We start from the raw sequence: 6,000 nt of genomic DNA, 5'->3' as shown, positions 1-6,000 counted from the left end.
TCCGTAGAAAGTCCTTTCGCCGTCTCTCCACAATTCAAGCAACAAAGGCACAAAAATATCAATTAAAATGGCAGCTTGACTTGAGAACTGTTCCTAAGCGGACTGTGTTGTAGTTGTTTCTGGTGTGGTTATTCTTCCACTAGTGTTGTTTATTCAACAACCGCACCGCCCCTCACCGCATCGAAAGAAACTTTGCAGTGGGAGTACGAATTGAAAATTGGTATGGGGGCAAGTTGAGGCAACAATTCCCCACTCGCCCGGCCGAGCTTAAAGTTATTTCTACTGCTGCGGCAGACAGTTTTGATAGTTGCCCCAAAGTCCCGCGTTCCCCGCACTCCGGCAGCCCACAATCAGTCAGCCAAAGTTGAATGGCATCTCGGGCGGAAAGCTCAAAATGCAACCCCTGCTGCTGAAATATTTTCCAGTCTGACGTGAAGATGACTATCAATAAATCCAGACACTCTTGTAGGTATGCGTACAGTTGCAGCTAGGACTATACAAGCCGTTCTTCAAAAATGTATAAACATAAAAAAAAGAAATATCACATGAAATATCACCTGGCATTTTTATTAAAAGACTGTTTTCTTGTAGTTTTTAGCCAACTAAAATATTCAATATATATAATTTTTAGGTCGTCATTTCATCAGTCATAACAAATATGTTTAATATACATTTGCCAGTTGTAATCAATGGCTGTGCCAATATTATAATTCGTGTGGCTTTTAATTTACCACTAAATTTTTAGCCGCAACTGTGTGCAAACATGTTTGAAAGCAAATTGCTGCCGCCGGCGTCGTGGCGTATGCGCAACGCGCTGTCGGATGCTAAGTTAATTAATCATACGCACCGCATGCATGCATTGCCAATAAGTTAAATTGAATTTTCAATAAAATGTGCGCCAACCCAAATCGAGAACGAGGCACAGCATTTTGAGAGACCTGAAGTGAAATCAATCACACAAATACAAACGACGATCAAGTAAGCGGCATATTAAAACGCTATTAAATCAGTATCTTGTGCGGGAATATTTTTAAAACAATTATGATCGATGGTTCAAAATGGTCTGTGGCATCTTCAGAAGGAAAATAAGCTCCGCAAAATACCAAGACAAAATAAAAACAAAAACTAAATAAAATAAAAATATGAAACAAAGGATCTGAGTTCAACGTTCCTGATAAAGGGATCCCAGTTTTCTACACTGAGTTGCACTTTCCCAAAGCTACGTCGGCTGTCATCGCATAGACCCCGCATATGTGTCACTTTTCATTTTAGTCCGTGGCTCGGCTTTTCCTGGTCAACCGACTTTATCCATGGCCCATTTCTGCCCTGGCTGCTATGCACGATGTGATTTACTACATACAAATTGTGTACGGCAGTTGGCGCACGGGTGGCACCGGGATCAGAGCCAGGACCAAAACCAGGAGCAGAAGCAACATAGAAAACGGAAGGCGGACTATCGCAGCAGCAACAGTTAAATGAATCAAATCCATTTCAAAGCTATTCATCAAATGTCAGCGCTTTCGCTGGCCAACCGCGCACCAGCCGAAAGCCACATCCACGAGGAACTACAACAGCAGCAGCAGCCGCATCTAGATGCAGATTTAGCAGAGGAAGCATCGGAATAGAACGGATCCGGGTCCAGGTCCTGGTATGGGTACTGGAATGGGTATGGGTCCCTCGGCTTCGGACTAGAGCTCTGCGGAGTATACTCGTTTTATAATTGAATTGATCCCATTATGTAGATGAAAACGTTTTTACGTTTCGTTTCGTTTCGCTTCGTGCAAAATGGCGGACAGTGTCTGGCAGGGCAACTTCCGGCCAAATCCGAGGAGTGGCGATGGGGGGTGGGGACGGCTGCTCCACGAACTCCATGTTGCTGCCTGCCAAAAGCATAAACACCAAATGGAAGCTCAGTTCGGCTAAGAGCAAATGGCGGGCCTGTTGTTGTGGTTGCTACTAAAGTTACTTTAGATATACTCTGAACTGAAAGTATTCGTGTCCTACATAAATATAGTGTATTTTCGTGACTTATCATTTATCAAGAGAGATTATTTATATTTAACTTAATATTAGATTAAGGCTTAAAAAATATATATATTTAATAATATTACTTATCTTCGTCGTTCAAGAATTTTCATTGGAAATGTTGTTACTTCATAAAGTGTAAATTAAAACACATTTTGGTTACACTTTTCGTAACAAATACCATTTGTTTACAGATTAATTTATTGCATGTGTGTATTTCTTGCATCATCAAATCAATTCTATCTTATTTACACAAACCATACCATTATTCACAAGGAAACAATAAAATCCAACATCAGTATTAATGAAGTTAATCTTTATTAATAGTCAGCTTTAGTTGAACATTGTTCGAGTTAGCATAAAGCTGTTCACTAACTTTCATACAATAACTTTACGAAATCGCCTTCGCATAAATTTATCTCCTGATAGATTTAATGTTCATATCAATTTATTTATCTACAAATAGCAAAGCAAGAATTCGCTTAGCTGTGCAGAGCATTTGCTTGTCGTAGCTACATTGTCAAGGAAATCACTTCTCCACGCTGCTATCCTTGTTGCCTTTGGCTTGGATAAGAAAATCAAGGAAAGGATGCAGTTTGAGTAAAATAAATTGAATTTAGTGCTTATGTCCTGACATTCGCTTTTAATTTCATTTGGTCTTAAGCCAAGCCACCCTGAAAACAAACTCGGCCATGGGCGTAGGGCAAACGATTCGCTGGTTCGCGTTTAATTTGCCACAGTTTCCAGCGTTTTCCGTTGTTGTTTCTGTTGCTCCCGCTCACTTAGTTTGTTTGATTGCCTCGGTTGCGAATGCATATTGCACTGACATCCAGACCACACCCAGTATTCCTAGGCACAAGTGCACTGGGAAAAAAATATTAAATCAAGGGTTATTGAGATTATGAAATGACGATAATAAATGGGCCGATAAATATGTTGAGTAATATTAAAACTAAGAACAGGAGACCCAAGCCTCTTGAAATTCACGATATTTTGCCGCCCATACGGACAGACCTTGTTAATGCTTTTGACTTGAATAGCTCAAGAAAAATGTTACCTCATTTTTGTGCATTGAAAATAATGTGTCGGGAAACCGATTTTCTTGGTGTGGAGAAAACCACAATGAAATACATCCTGCAGCCAAGATATCTTTTCAGAAGTCAGCAGTTTAATTAAGAATTTCCACTCGGTAATTCAGTTGGCGCTTTCTGGTTATGATTTCTAATTGGCATTAAAGGTGAATCTGAAAAATCTCTCCGAGATTCAGTTCCCAAAATGTACAGCTTCGGGAAAAAGAATACATGTCAGTCACGTATTCGGTCAGCCCAAACGCTCGAGTTTGAAAGCGAACGCTAGTCCTTATCGATATGGGTTCGGTTTTGTGCACTGTGCCGCAGACAATGCACAACTCAACTCTTTCAACAATGTGGCACATTGGAAGTACAAAATGCATAAATCATTTGGCCCGCTCCTCTGGCAGCAAACTACTTTTGCATGCGGCACCAAAACATAAATGTTTAAGCTGGTTTTGTTCTGTTTTGTTTTCCCCGTAATGAAAGACACAGATACGCACACATACGCGCACACACACACTCACAGCGGAACAATGCTGTTCACATATCGAAACAATGTGCAAGAGGCTGAGCAGCCTCGAACATTTTGTTGCACGAAACTTTGAATGGGGGTAAATCTGAAATCTGTTCAACAAAATCGATGCACAATAAATTTCGTTGCAACATTTTTGCGACTGGTATAAAGTCTATCGAGCATGTGGAATGGCCAGAAGTCCGTCCGCCATCAACTCGGAGCAGTGTGCTGCAGTGCAGCTGTCCTCGTTTCTAGGTTGAGGTCTTAGGATTATCAATGTGGATTTTGATGTATTACAAGTCCTGGCAAGCTCATTGATATGCAGCTCCAATCGGGACTGAGCTGCTATGTAATCGCCGACAGAGGACCACTGTCATAGGTCGTAATAGAAAATTGAATGCAGAAAAGGAGAAATGGAATTAAAATAGGTTAAGTCCGTGGGGGCATACGTTTAAAAGAAAGCTGCAAAGCAGCTTAATATAAATGTTTTTTTTTTTTTATTTTACTCCGTAAACTGACAAAATTGACCAAAATCACCAGCTTACATTTATTCACAGAAGGCTTATATATTTTTAAGGAATTTAGCAAAACTAATGAATACGTTCTGCTCAACTGATATACTTTCAATACTTTTATTATTTAACAAAATGTTTAAATTTCTTAAATCGTGAATTTATATTTACCATATATAGTAGTACCAGAAGATAGTAGTACTTAATTATATTGGCTAACAAACTGTATTTCGTTTGAAACACCTAAGAATTACCACATTTATAAACTGGCTACATAGTAATAATATAATAAAAGTACTTTAGTTGTTTTTAGAAACAACAAAGGGAAGAGTACTTATCACAAAATTTTGTTTACTTCTTTTCTCTTTCGATTTAACAGAATCTCATATTCTTTCACATGGCCCTGGGGAAATAAATTTGTAAATTATTTACATATTGCAGCCGAAAGCCCGTTGCCAACAAATCAGGGTTCTGGTGACTGGTTAGCTCAACACCCGGATTCCCACCTGATGGCACCATGATTGGCCTTAAGCTCCATTTGTCTTTGACCAACATACCCATGGGGATGCACGAATGTACATGGATGTACATGGACTCCGCCAGCAGGTCGTCACGCGTTTTTGGCATAAATTATCCATAGCATATGTGGCATGGCATGGCATGGCAGAGCAGGGCCAGCCAGCATGGCTCTATAAAAAAGCATCGCACTGGCTCAATCCCTTGCCAATCTATCGTGTCATGTCGGCAGCTGCTGTGTTTAATTTACGCTCCCCCACTAAAACACAGGTAAATCCCGTAAAGCGTTTCCACAATGCACAATACAACACCGCCGGACTGCATCCATATCCATACAAATGGCCAATGCACACAGGCGGACACGGATATGGCAATGCATGTGTGTGGGTTAGCTCTTATGCTTCACATAGGGGCGGATATATATGCATCAAATATCAAAGCCATTATTTGTGTTTTGCTGCCACTGATGGCGGACGCTCTGTTGTTGCTATTTGTGCTGCCGCTGCTGTTAGTTGTTAGTTCTATTAAATAAGCGGACTGCGTAACTGGGTTAATTTATATATATCGCTTGTAGCTAAGCTGTTGATATATAATATTGGGTTCCAAATGGCCAGCTTGGATGGGATCGCAGCAAAACCGATTAAAGCTACGTGCATCTGGTTGGGCTCTTAAGTTTCCAACTGTGGCACAATTTATGAGTTCTAGGAGATTATTATTGCGGTCTTCAAAAACAGCTCACTTTCTCTACCCACAAAAAAAAGAACATTTGAAAAACTATCTCGGTCAAAGTTCAAAGCACAAAAGGGTCGAATGTCAAGTGCTGTAAAATTGCATTGCTGCCCTACCTTTTTGTATTCTTTTCCAACAAATATATCTCGCCTGTATAACTATATTTTCGTCTTTCTTTCCAGCCTGTTGTGCCCCTCCAAAGTGAGTGACTGACTATAAAGAAGCGCGGCCAAAAAAGAACTGTGTCTGTGTCTGACAGAAAAGTAGCTATAGACGAAGGACGAGCAAAGGACATCTTTTCAGCAACGAAGACGCTCTACCCTTGCAGGAAAAATAAGAAAACCTCATGCTTAGAAAAGAAAGTATTGGAAAAATAATGTATTAATTTTCTGGCCTCTAAAAAGACACAAGTTGGAATGCTAGAAAAAGTTCGAATCTATTAGGACGGCAAACCTAACGTTAAATTTAAGTCGCAAAGGAAATACATACCCTGGTAAATGTAAGCATAAATCGCATAAGTTGCACTGTAAATATCCCAATTTGCAATTAGATAAGCATATTTAGTTATTTTTCTAGCTTGTTGAAAGCTGAACCAAAGCCTTTTTAAGGGTACCAAGAATAAAATACCGAG

Source organism: Drosophila simulans, chromosome 3R (assembly GCF_016746395.2).
Source record: "Drosophila simulans strain w501 chromosome 3R, Prin_Dsim_3.1, whole genome shotgun sequence".
NCBI lineage: Eukaryota > Metazoa > Arthropoda > Insecta > Diptera > Drosophilidae > Drosophila > Drosophila simulans.
Note: the sequence above shows the minus strand (reverse complement) of the source record.